At 48.3% G+C, this 13978-nt stretch overlaps 1 protein-coding gene across 1 annotated transcript in view; it reads right to left on the reverse strand.

Annotated features, from left to right (window-relative positions):
• LOC135817736 (homeobox protein OTX2-like) overlaps positions 1–9724 on the reverse strand; it is a 39780-nt gene extending 30056 nt beyond the window's left edge. Inside the window, exon 1 of the mRNA XM_065330973.1 lies at positions 9506–9724. The gene's annotated coding sequence lies outside the window, so the exon portion shown is untranslated. The remainder of the gene's footprint in view (positions 1–9505) is intronic.
• Between the last annotated feature and the right edge of the window lie 4254 nt (positions 9725–13978).

Here is a 13978-nt window from a genome sequence, read left to right on the forward strand (position 1 = left end):
CCCCCCCCTCTCAAGTGTCGCGTTCTAATTCGGTTAGCTGTGCAGAGCTATAATGCGTTATAGAGACGGATGCCGGCATGCCACGGGATCGCGCAGGTCCAAAGGTCACGCAGCTGCGCAGAGGTTCACACGTCTTTTACCTCGTTTGGAGCGGTTCATGTGTAGTGGTCAGCAGCAAGCACTACTACTGACTGCACTCATCCCTTCCACACAGCCTTCCTCGTTGCATGGCAGATAATGGTGCAAATGGAGCGAGAAGTGACAAGGACATTCTTTCCTAGTTCCCACAGTTAGTTTCATCCGGGTGATTTGTTACCACTACATGTACTCTGAACGAGTATTACTGAGTAAATATGGAGGATTAGCAAGACGAAATTCGCGTTCGCGTTCGCTCTCCAAGGAAAGTCGAACTCAGTGACGGAATTCGCGTTATGAGAAGGATTAGCAAACAGAATTTGCACATGCATGACGTTGACACGGCGTATATTCGTTCTTAGCAGGAACCGGAGGTTTTTCCTCTGGTGAGAAGGCAGAATTGCCTGTGCTCTAAACGAATTCAAATAAAAGAAACAAACAAACAAACATTGTGTACAGACAGCACGAGCGTGGTAAATTTATGACTGCCCTGACACGAATCCGCGATTCGTGTTCCGACTACTTTTCCGAACGAAAAATGCGAAAGTTCGCAATCCAGTTGAAAAATGTTTGCGAGCGCGAACACGAATTTCGTCTTGCTAATCCTCTGTAATATTAGGCGTGTTCGTCGAAGGTGACGCCTAGCCTCAGCGTCACGAGCAGAACATCCGCTGGTCTGGTGGGTCTGAGCTTCATACATGTAGACCTGCTGGGAGATAGGAAAAAGGGGAAAAACGGCCCTACCTAAGCGCACCAACTAAGCTAAGCTGCAGCGCTCTGTGACTATTCATGGCAGCGAGCGGCTGCGTCGTAGACACAGACGACGACTGTTTATCACCCTGTGGCCACAACTCATGAGGTAGTCGGGAGTGGAGAGGATCTGTGGGGTCATGTCAAACCTGGATGGTGACTGCCAGGTACAACAGAAGAATCATTGTAGTGCTCAACTCTATGAGTGCATGCCTGCATGGTGTATGCCAACTCAGCATGCAGAGTTGACAGAAACTCCTCAGACGCCGCGATTCGGGCGTGATCCACTCTGAAACGTACTAGCGAAGGCTAACTGTCCTTCTCACAATCAATCAGCGTCCCATCATCAACTGCTAAGAAAGACAGCGCATGCAGGGGTACAGTCGTTTCAAGGCATAGCTATGCCCTATTAATTGAAGTATAAGGATAATTGAAGTCTAGCAGGAAAGGTGCTGACATTCGTCGCAACACTGCCAGTGCTCGCGCGGTCATGCCATCACAGCACATGATTGTAATACAGGTATGTACTGTACTAGGATTCATGCTTCAAGTCTCCTGATGATCAAACGACAACCTTCAGTCTTCCGCTTTCAAATTCAAGCCAGGAATTCCGCTTGGCGTGTGTTCGTAGGTCTCCACGAGTAAGGAGTAGACCTTTCATGTCGATTCTCCAAAGTGGATGTGTTCGAGTTTCGTAATTCATTTAGTCTCGTTACTGTGATGATGACACCAAGCATCATCGGTGCCCCGATCCAACTCTCTCCACGGAAGGATGAAAGAGGATGATGGACGGCTACAGGCTATCACACCTAGGCTGAAGGGTGGAGGATAGTGTTTGCCCCACAGCCCCATCGGCCAACACGATGCAGTCGAACTGAACCAAACAGAACCAGTGTGATGGCGATAGCGCTAGTGTAACGGCAGATCTACCATGCAGTGGGCGACAACCACGATCAAATCAGGTGGAGGGCGCCTGGTTTGAGACGACTCATACGTTCTACTAATACTAGAACAGTCCTGCTAACATACTGTGATGGCAACTGAAATCCGACCCCCTGAGCGGTGCGCTCACATCGCAAAGAATGTGAACCCACCGCTCAGGGGGTCGGATTTCAGTTGCCAGCACTGCATATGTACATTCCCAGGGAGCGATCCGGTCCTCTAGACTAGTCTCTACTGCCTGTACTGGTGCGGTGGCAAACACCTAGACCGCCCTCTCTACGTGGCCTACTGCACATGCTTGTGTATTTCAGAGTAGCTGTGGTGAGGGCGATCTGACTGCTCTACCGAACTGTCTGTGGTGGCTGGTTGATGTCGTCCAGATTTTCGCCTGCCAAAGCAAACAGGAAGCGCCTGAACATTAGCAATTCATGACGTCTTTGCTAAGTGTGTCCAGCTTGATGCGACGATCTGCGTCGACCCACTCAAACAGTGCGACACAACCACATCAAGTGCATGTACATCACTGGTACATCTACCCGTGTATTCTTATTGTCTAGAGTGCTGGCTACTGAAATCCGACCCCCTGGGCGGCGGGTTCACATTCTTTGCGATGTGAGCGCACCGCTCAGGGGGTCGGATTTCAGTTGCCAGCACAGTATGTTAGCAGGACTGTTCTAGTAACGTATGAGTCGTCTCAAACCAGGCGCCCTCCACCTGATTTGATCGTGGTTGTCGCCCACTGCATGGTAGATCTACCGTTACACTAGCGCGCGCCGCTCAGGGGGTCGGATTTCAGTTACCAGCACTGTGCATGTACACACGCTGCACCTGCAGTCCAGAATCGGACGTACTTGGTCCGAAAAGGAATACTAGTAGTAGAATGTACTAGATTATAAGAACGATGACGTGCCGGGAAGCCTTCACCATCAGCAATCCTGCACGAAATGCCAAGACCACATGCGCTGCGAACTGCATGTAACGGCTGTGTTAGGTGTGCCGGCTGTGTCAGTTGTGACGAAGTTTACTTCAATTATAGAGGTTACGCCATTTCATCATCCATACCTCAGCATTTGCGGTGTTATAAGTTTGTACACAATCGCATTGCAACTTCAGCACTGATTAATCATTCGCCCCTCCAAACCTTTTCACAATTGGCTATTTGTTATTGTTACCGGGAGTAAATAAGTCTGGGAGCTTTTATACTTTGGCTGTTACCCAAGGATGTGTGTGGTCTGTGTGTGGTCTGTGTGTGGTCTGTGTGTGGTCTAGAGGCTTCAACCGCTGAACTACCCCATGGCCCGGCGTTGGATGGCTTGACATACATGTAAATGTACATGTACACACACGCGGTAACTTACGTTAAACGTAATTATACATGATAAATAATAATTATTATTATAATGTACTCGCGATATCATGCCCCAGGGCGAAACTTTACTGGTCAACCAGCAAACAGTCAAGCCACCTAGGCTACAGTACAGGAAGCTTGCATGTTGCAGCTGTTCTCAATTAATCACACGCCAAGGACATTAACATTAACACTACCACACCAAACATGAACAACGGATCTCATGATACACGTACAGACAGGATTGATACCACTTGCCACTTGGGTGGCATTATATAAATAATTATTACGATCTTCCGCACGCAAGTAACCACCGCGATCCGAGCGTGTAGTGAATTGCAAAGTACATGCACTGCGGTACAAACACACTGTCACACTGTCACAGTACACAGGTACTACTGCCAGTACTGGGCGAGATTCCGATAATCGAATTTCGTGACTTCTCGGAGCAAATCACATCAAACGTCCAAGCACTCCCCGAGAACATGGCACGGCATTACACGATCTGCGGATTTGCTTGGAAGTACTGTAAACAAAACGAGACAACCGGGTAAAGTGATTAGACTGTACCTGGTGCATGGTGTGGTATTTCATCAAGCCAACGGCGGCCATAATTCGCGACACTTATGACCAAATAAATTTGCATTGGCCGTGCCATGTTTTCATTGATTCGAAAATTGTATCAATGAAAACATGTCAGGATGGACATCAAGAAATTAAATGATTAGTAGCCACTGTTTGCCGTCGATGCATTTGCTAGGTAATACAATGGACATAATACTGGAGAATGTGGAGATGGTACTAGTAAAGCCTAGAGGCAGAGCAGCGACACCTATCTAGTATCTAATGATACAGACACTGTATCCACTTCTAGTGTCACTGTCCACACATTGTTAGCGAAGATGTCTTTTGAAGTTTTGATTCCCAGAACACAAGAAACCAAGCACGTGGACAAGATTAGCCAGGCCACATCTAGAACGGAATGCGAAGAAGTCGTATTCTAACGTCCAAAAGTGCTACTTGTAGATTCCTCTACTGGCTTTAGATGTGCTGTTCATCGTTACCGGGCTGGATCCCAATAGTAGTAGTATTATGAGTTTTCGGAGACAAACTCGGATTCGGAGTGCTGGGCACACGCATACAGCAGTATCGGGTAAGGTCTGGAGCTTAGGCGCGATGTGTGGGCACTGGGCACTGTGCAATGCGATTCCCTTTTTTAATATACACTACAGGAATGTACATGTAGTACAATCATGTACATGTAAGTGTTTTAGAGAGTGGTACTGCCTACTGGTAGGCCAGGAGAGGATACTACACGTAGATGCTCACCGCCATGGCAGCCAGTACTACAGCATATACCGCTACAATATCGACAGTAGAGGAGTACAGCCTACAGGTGCTGCTCAGGTAACACGGAATTGCAACTGTAGAATACCTATAGCGCACACTGACCTGACAGTAGTGTAGAGGTACATGTAACTGGCAAGCACCCAGACTACCTTTATTATGTACATGTACAGAGGTATGTACAGGTATGGTGGTGGCACATGCGAAACTTCCTAAGCTGGTTGTGTTTCTCAATACAATTGTATAGCCGGTGGTGACGCGAACGTGCAAACTTTATTTTTATTATACCAGGCAGTCCTGAGCAAGTACATGTATTGCAAATGACCTGGCTCGTTCAGGTTGTGCTCCAGCGTGCTACTAGCTAGGCTACACTTGATCGCCGTCTTGAGAGAAGAGTCCCCAGCCCATGGCATGATCCACAACACTGAACGGAGGAATGATGAAAAGCTCCCGACAATCGAATCCTCAACAGCGCGAAGGCATTGCAGAAATGTACATACATGATTGTATACCGGTGAGAGACTGTCACTGTTAAGTGAGGGGATCCCGAGACCTTCGGAACCTGGCCCCATCATCCCTTGCCAACTCCACTGGAGAGCATCCTTGCTCATTATCAAATCACGTGAAGTTAAGTTCCCCTCGAAGTGATCAACTCCAAGATAACATGTCTGCATTAATTGGTTTACTGACAGGGATGCCTGAAATGGTTTGCATGGCGGTGGTCGCTCTGTGAAGCTGTGGCACAGTTCTATTCGTCACAGCTAGACGGCACTGTTCTCGAGGTTAGTCTAGTCCACAGTGCACCGTCACAGCAGTTGGCAGTTGGAAGCGCATCAATCAAGCCAAGTACAATGCAGTAGTGTGATCGCTCGGGAGGGCTTCTCCCGGACACGGAGTTGTGCATTTGCTTTGCGAGTCGAGCCAGGTCCACATAGCCACGACCAGTTAAATTCTGTGTACAGTTCTATTCCGTCCTCTCTCTCTCTACTAGTCTCTAGGCTCGTCGATCCGCCATCCGTCATAGATGATAACTTCGCCGTGTTACTGTCCATCTCTGACGATGGTTGACAGGAATGAGACACCCACATTTATAATATGACTGGTATCAGGCACCGGCGTACGTTTCCAGAGCACTGTAATATTAACATCGGAGGACACACAAGTAGATTCACAGTTTTGCACTCGTGACTTTCCACTCTCACAAAAGGAGAATGGAATAGTGGCAATTGCTCTGGCAGTGGGATCATCAGAAGGACTGTTGATGTCACAACACGAATGTGAAGTCTGCACCCAGTCACCACCGCACAGCAATCACGCTTAGAGCTCCTGATTCATAGCCTGAACCGCCGTTCAACATGCGCCGCCATGATGATGGTGCTGGCAGGGGCCTAGGCTGTGGTCGGTCAAACTAACTAATACTTGCCAATTAGTGGTGTACACTGCTGTAGCAGCTCTCAGTCTCAGGTACATGTGCCTTTCATATCATCAAACTGATGACAATCACGATGATTTCCATAAGAATACCAATGCTCATCTGTAGGCATTGACAGCACTACTGGTATGTCTGCAATTGAATTTTAGAAGCTTCAACACACAACACGATAGGATTACACGAGTGTGAACATGTACACGCTGGAATCGCGATCGCCGGAATCTATGCTTGTTTTGCCATTCTGCTCACTTGCGGCACGATTTCAGGAACACTCAGTTCTTGAAGGCTCCAGGCCTCAGCAAGAACACTTGTCCAGATGTACACTCCCAGATTTGATCCATCCTCATTGACTCCCATCACAGTTCACTGAGTTCAAGATAGATTCTGAATGGTCTCTGAAGCTTCTCTTGATTACCTCCGCGCATGTGGATGCAGGAGGCTGAGCAATCAATACCTACACTGACTATCTCGATAAACACACACATCTGTCGGTCAAATATTGAAGGATCTTGGCCATTTTGGGAGCTGCTCTTGGGCAATTAACAACTGACGGGAATTGGGCGTTGTAAGCTCTGTTTTTGTCTTTGGTGCCAGTGATTGCCACAGCGCGTATGGCGCGGGATAACTTGCACATCCCTGGTGACAAGAGGGAAGCAGTTGCTGGGAAGGTGGAGAGCAAGTCACGTGACTTCAATCAAACGTGTATGATAGGGCGTGTGACTATCTCGACAAGCACACCAGCAACCAACATTTGCATATACATGTACCCTTGCGGGGACAGTGGCAAAACACGCATACGCATACGCATATACACAACACAGTGCAGAAGAAAGTCTTCATTGGTCCTATGTTTAGCACCTGCCGTGGTTACCCGGTTCATATGCACTGCAACTAAATGACATCTTACAAAACACCGAGTGGGCAAAATACACTGTACGCGTGTTGGATGCGTGGTGCTGCGGATGAAACTGACGATTAATAGGATGCTAAACTGCGAGTGTGCAGTGGGGATGACCAACTAATTCGCTTCTTCCGCATGAAGGAGTCTCACGACTCCCTGTTTCAAATCAATCGCTGATAGCCCTCAGATCGAATCTATGGACAAAGCGCTATGGCCACTCGCACCAAATGGATCATTGAAATGCCCGCCTTGCCTCTTAGTGCAGTATTGTGGTCGATGGAATGTTACAAGCCATTGTTTATCGGTGTTTGATAGAGAGGTTCGTCCTTACTTGGGATGTTGAGGCCATCCGGCGTAGGAAAGCTGCCACACTCAGTACCTATCCCAGGCAATGCTGGAACAGAAATATGGCCTAGGTGCCTTAGACCGCGAGACAAGATACAATGCTTCTTAGACACCCATCTGTTGAATTTGAATTCGACCATATTTCACCATTCATTGCCGCTGTGACCAGTTTGTCTACTGCTGGGTTGCAGGACAGATATACGTGAATACTGGGAAATAATCCTGGAAAGGCTTACCAGATGAGGCACATCAAGTCCTGTGAATTCACGGTCGAACACTGTTAGTCATGGTGGCAACAAGCATGGCGTGTTCCAAAGGAATTGATCAGGTTCTATATCCAGTTAAAAAATGGCATCTAACCATGATAAAGCAGCATCCGGATTGTGGCTTTTTGGTGCTTGTTACCTCCCGCCAGGCGCTGCACAGCTTCTCCGCACAGCTTCTGGTCACAGCTTCTGGTCACCTGGGGGCCAAGGATTCTCTTCAAGTTGCGGTACAAATTTGTCCGCGGGATAGCTTTAAGTGGCTTCCAGGCATTCAGTAACGTAGCCAGTTGAGTAAGACACCAGAATACTTTCCGAAACCTGCGCCCTTCCACAGTTCTAGCCATGGTACCACATTACACTATGATAACCACCATGGACCTAGCAGCACACTGGTGTAGAATGTATTCAAGCACAACGGGAATTCTGCCCTACATAACTATACGTACCACCAACCATGACCACTAAAGATAGTGTACTGGAACAAGACCTTAGCAGGCCTTGGGCTGGTGATGCCTGGGTGTAAAGCTACTGAGCGGATCCCCGGCCGGCCCGCAAACACACATGAACGCCACTGGAACGCACAGGATGGGTACACATCTGGTGAGAAAGGATATATTTCTCGATTTCTCCAACTACAAGTAATCCTGGTACGAGTACTAAAGTGGCGTAAAGGCGGTAGGCAAAAAACCCACAACCTCCTCCTATCCATGCCGATTTTATCACTTTTCACAGAAATCCACTATACAATCACATACATACTAGTACACATATTGTGATGTGACGCATGCGCAAAGTGTTTACATGGAGTGCAGGCAGGCAGCCCGAGTCTCGTCTTTCTTTGTCCGGGATCTTGAAGGGCGTTAGGGGGTCTTGTTTAGAATTGGGATGTCCAGTGTCGAATGAATTCGGGCAGTGATGCAGAGACTGTAGGCAAATACTAGCAATGATTCAGTTTTGCCTACAGTAGCTTGTTTTGCTTTTCAAAGACCATTTCAGCCTACTGCAAGGCCTGACACTAGTCCTTGCAGCAAGCAGGCATCCCAATGTCTACACTGGCACGCTGATTATAATCGTAACTCCTTAACTACATTATTGTGATAGTCAAATCGATCAACAAGAACCAGTCAGCCGTATAAGGATTCTCTAGCTTGGAAATAGAGACGCAAGGTTCCCTTCATGGCTGCAAGCCACTCACTTCCCCATCATACAAAGCATCCCTACATGCTAAGAGACAAGTGAAAGCACCATAGCTAGCCCTGGAGATGCTACACGGGCATTCTAATGGCTGTGTACTTGCTCGGTAAAAGGCACTCCCGAATTTGTTCGGGCCATCAACAAACGGTCAATAGAATCCAGAACTCTGTAACAAGGCCAGGGCGATCAGTGAGTTCCCCGTTGTAGCTAACTTTAGTACATCGCATATTCGGTGAAGGGCATCCTCTTAGCACAGGAACACCTTCTTCACACAGGGAGACGTCAAAGATGGGTCTAACCTAGCCTGAAAGTTCATTCCAGTGCTGCCCTTGGACGTGCAGGACACATGCTGGTAAAGCTAGTGTGAAATGAACGTACAGGTTTGCTGGCTCGTTTAGGTGCTTCAGCTCCGTCATGTTGAACAAGATAAAGTTGCTTGCAGAAATAGGAAAAACATCCCATGATCCATGGTTGAACGTAACCGGTCAGTCCTTTAGACCTCCTCAGTTCATCTTCTCATGAGCAATGGGAACGAAATTCGTCTGGAATGCCGATTTTGTTAGCAAGTGCAAGCGCCCAAATCTTCTGTGTGCTGTTCGCTGTCTCGTTTTCGGACTATTTTCTCTTTTCAGGTCAGCCTGCATGTTCACACAGGTGAGGAAATCTCCTTCATCGTTTTGCTTCTAATGTTACACTAGTTGAAATAAATGTATCAGGCCTGTGATACTACTGTTATGATTGTACTATGGTGTGACGGGAACAGGATTAACAAAAGAAAACATTGGCTTTAGAAGACAGAAGTTATTATTCAATTTCCTCCATATTTAACCCGATTACCGCCTTACCGGTTTTGTGGACTCCGAACGACCGGACGACGTCGAACTGTTCGTCGTTGACGCAGTTGCAAGGCCAGCCGATCCCTTTCAGTCCTCTACGGGGTGGAGTTCAGTCGGTGTGTCCTCAGATAATCTCCTTGGGAGGAGGAGTGAAACGATGTCGTAATGGCAGGCGAGTTTGCTGTCTGGGTCATTCGATGTCAGCGTCGTCTCGACAGGCTTTCGACTGTCATCATCTTCGTCACACTTCCTCTAATGAATAAGATTACGGATGATTTCACATGCACGCGATGCAGAGGAGCTCTTGCCACGTACATACACATACACATGCACACAGGACATAAACTGTTGAGACTGTGCAAACGTGTGGCGTGGCGTGATCTCACTCCGTGTTGAGATCTCAAGGGTCGGGACAAGCCTCTGTGCATGCTGCACTGTGTTGGGTGGCCAGAAGTAGCACCAGCATAGAGTGTCTGCTCTACTCTAGCAATGGCACTGCACTTGTGTCTGCATGCTTCAGCCAAACACTGCTCAGTGTACTCAGCAGCATGCAGCGGCAGCAGCAGAAGCAGCAACCGGTGAAGCCCTTGTCCGGAATGGGAGTGGTGGAGAGGCATGGTATGGCACTATGGGGGAGCACAGCAGTAAGCCAGGTACTACTACTTCTTACTAGGTATCCACTTGTTCTTTTAGTGTGTGCCCACCGACTACCCTACTCTACAACGTGCACTGGGAACTATGGTATGGGAGTATGGCCCAGTGTGTGGGACTATGACTCAGAATGGTACTATGGGACAGTATGGGAAGTAAGGACCCGGATAGTATTAGTGGTAGAGTGCATACGTGCAGAGTACATCCTCATGCCATGGTACTGCTGATTTGCTCCGCACATGCCATGCGGACTCTACACAGGGCTAGGGGTGCCTACACTTGATGTGAGAGACTCATGCATGGCGAAGTGGCTCCATCTTGTCTCTTACTATGTGCTTCCACAGCCACTTCTAGGCTCAGCTTTACCCAACATTTTATTGGGTCGTCATCCCGTTTGAATGTGCGAAGTAAAAATAAAAACCAACCGACCAAGCTACCAACCATGTACATGTATGATGTGCCTTGCACTGCGTAGTGCAGCTGATAGTGCTGGTAATACTTGTCCGTCTCATTTCCGTACCGCAAGAGGCGAGCGAAGAGAAAGGGCGCCGCGACCGCAGCGAGCATGCGCACACGCTGGAGACCTCAGCACTTGGGCCAAATACTAGCAAGTAACCCATCATGACTGGGTGTGTGTGTGTACGTGTATGTGTACCGTGCAGTAAAGAGAGCGGAGTGTGGAGTGTGCAGAGAGAGGATGGAGTGCACCATCTGTCACTATTGCCCGCAGATTCCTCCGGCCGCACACAGAAACAGTGCAGGCATTCATTCTCCTGAGAGCGAAGAAGGCATTGGTATGCGGAGAGCATTCATGCCATTGCCACAACTAGTGCTACTACTAGTGGCATCATTCTGCATTCTCTGCAGCATGCTAGCTAGCGTGCAGCCTCCACACACCACACGCCGTCCTGGCTTGAATGCCACTGCGCAAGCATTCTTCACTTCCTGACAATGCCAAGGACTCGATAGGACTCAGACAGCATCTCTCCCTCTCGGTCTCCCTCTCCTTCTCCACGACCACCTGTGGTGGGGCCCGGACGACGCATAGTGACGTCAACGGCACGAGTGGCCACTTGCTGGGGGATGGCCAGAGTGTCAGGGTCCTTGCACGCGCCCCATCCTTCCTCTTATGGCAAGCCGGCATGCGGCGCGGGATCACCACACAACAACGGAGTTTGAACCCCAGGGGTACACAATTCCCACTGGCGTGCTCGTGGTTTTCCCCTCTGTACTGTGTGGTGAATGAGCATGTCCGTATTGCATTATTATACTGTACTTCTGGCGCGCACACATCTAAAGTGCAAAGGAGATTTTGTCTTCTGTCCCATGCATTGAGCTGCGTGGATGGTGCTCACATTCCCACGTTTGTGGTACCTTGTATAATGCAGCTAGCAGTGCATGCGCGTGAGATAAAGTGGTACAATGTTGTGCTCTAATAGTTATTGGGGGCGTGGTATTGGAGGGGTATAAGGCACGATGATATCACAAAATCGAGCGTCACTGACTCTCTGTGTGCTAGTACATATACACATGTAGATGGTGGGTGCTATTGCTGGTGGTGGTTGTGGTGGTCAACTGGTACATGGTGGTTTCTTGGGCACACTTGAACCACGCGTGACAAGACGCTCTTTAGCCCAACAAGCATGTCCCGTCAATTATACCCCGCCGAGTGGGCTCGCGACATGAAAACTTTCCGGTTTGCGCGACAGATTCCGCTCTCTGGGATGCCACGCTTGCAATGCAATGCTACATTTAAAACTAACACGGATTTGTAAGAATTTGATTGACAATCATGCACTTTGACCATCGTAGTGGTGGTGGTGGCTTAAAAAGAAGAGCAGGAAGTGCTGCTCTATCGTGGCCTACAAGTACTAGTGAATGCATGATGCAGCGTGGAGTCGGTCTGTGGTGCCTTTAGGCAAGCTACCCTTTCCGCGGAGGCTGAAGGAAGCAGATCATATCCGTTTGAGTAGATGTGCAGTCAGCCTTAAAGAGTCAGACTAGTACAGCGTCCTGACTTCAGCATGCATCAAGCCCATACCAAAAACGTACTGGAGTTATCTCGCTGTCAGCTTGACCAAAAGCACATCATACACTTGCCGGCTTCTGTCCATGCAGTCAGCGGTTATGTTAGCACATGACGTACCTCCGTCTTGTCCTGAACCATGTACATGTAGAATGTACCAGCACATGTCCTAGCCGTGTACGGATAACGGCGTGTATAATAATTATCTCTACTATGACTTGCATTGCCCTTCGTTGCTTGTTTGTGCCATTGTGGTTTGGTTGTCCGCACGCACAGCAATACATGTACAATCGTCATGTTACTAGTTCACCATCGTCCATGGCACACATTACGGTATGCGGGTGTGCTAGCTGGACTTGATTTCAGCCGCCTAACAAAACATCCATAGTGCTGCACACTGTACAATGATTTATAATGGCACTAAACCATGTTACGCCTCTAGACGAAGTCGAACGCCAGCCACCACGTATAGTGCGATGGTACCAGTTAGTATGGATATCCTCAACCACGCAAGTCCAAGTGTGAAACAATGTTGTCAATGTCAGAGCATGGTGATGATACGGAATTCAGGTGTTGCCAGCAGAGGTCTAACGAGTAACGTGCACAAAACTTCCAGTTTTCAGTTTCAATATTTTAGCTTACAGTCACAGCTCACAGTTCGTTTCTTACTGATACCTTTTATACTGCTCTATCCCGAGAAACCGAAGTGAACTAGAAAACTTTACGCCATCTCCGAAGGTGCATGGAGCTCTACTAACGTTTCAGCCTTGGTTCTGTATTCTCGGTGTGCATGTACGTAGCAATGAGCAACACGACTTGTGCTTGTATTAGGTGTGCTATCAGTAATACTAATAGTGTTGTCAATTACACCCTGCACTCTTCAGCATTGATCAGCGAGTCAGAGAGAGAGAGAGAGAGAGAGAGAGAGAGTAGTGGGCGGAAAGCTACAATTGCATCTAGACCTGGCGGCCAATGCCAACAGTATACCAATAACGCAGCACATCGAGAAGGGGGTACAGTGTCAATGCTTTACATCTTGGGAGCGCCCACGCGTCATGATATGGCCTTGTTCTCCGGGCCTCACGACCGAATGCATAGGCAATAGGCGGATTTGATATCAAGAATGCTACAAAGCCATTTTTATGTACTTGGCCTCAGCATGAAGAAGCTTACAGGAATGTCCCACACCGCCGTCCGGAATGGCTGTACGTGTGCGGTAACTGAACAGCGTACCACGTGAGCATTGTATGCCCTTCTGTTACTGTGTACATGTATTTTGGCATGTACACGTACATGTATGTACACGATGTTTTCACGCCCTGGGCGTTACGCTTCCGTGTATTCCTAATGTACACAGCCCTCCGGGCAAAGCAATATGAGAACCGGCGTCACGGTGTGACAACACTTCACAGCGCTGGTAGCCATATTTCTCAGGAAGTGAGGTATTGGTGGACTTGTATTGTATTTTATTATTATTTTTACTTGGGCATTCCCAACAGACCCTGAGGTCTTCTTACAGGGTGCCCAAGATGAATGAAATTGTTTCAAGTTCCTGGCGAAATGAATTGGGGATATGATTTGTGCGAAGGGATTCGGGAAGCTTGCGCATGCTGCCTGGGCATTGTGTCGATAAACTCATGACATCCGACCAGAAACTGGGTTTTTCGTGTTGTCGACTCTCTCTCCCCGGCCCCGCCTCTTGATGCAGAGGGTAAATAGATTAGCCGTTGCCCTAGGCATAACCTGAACAGGGCACCCTTCTCTTCGGTATTATCTAGCAGTAATCAGGTAATAAGGATGGGGCG

This window comes from Sycon ciliatum, chromosome 5 (genome assembly GCF_964019385.1).
Source record: "Sycon ciliatum chromosome 5, ocSycCili1.1, whole genome shotgun sequence".
NCBI classification, from domain to species: Eukaryota; Metazoa; Porifera; class Calcarea; order Leucosolenida; family Sycettidae; genus Sycon; species Sycon ciliatum.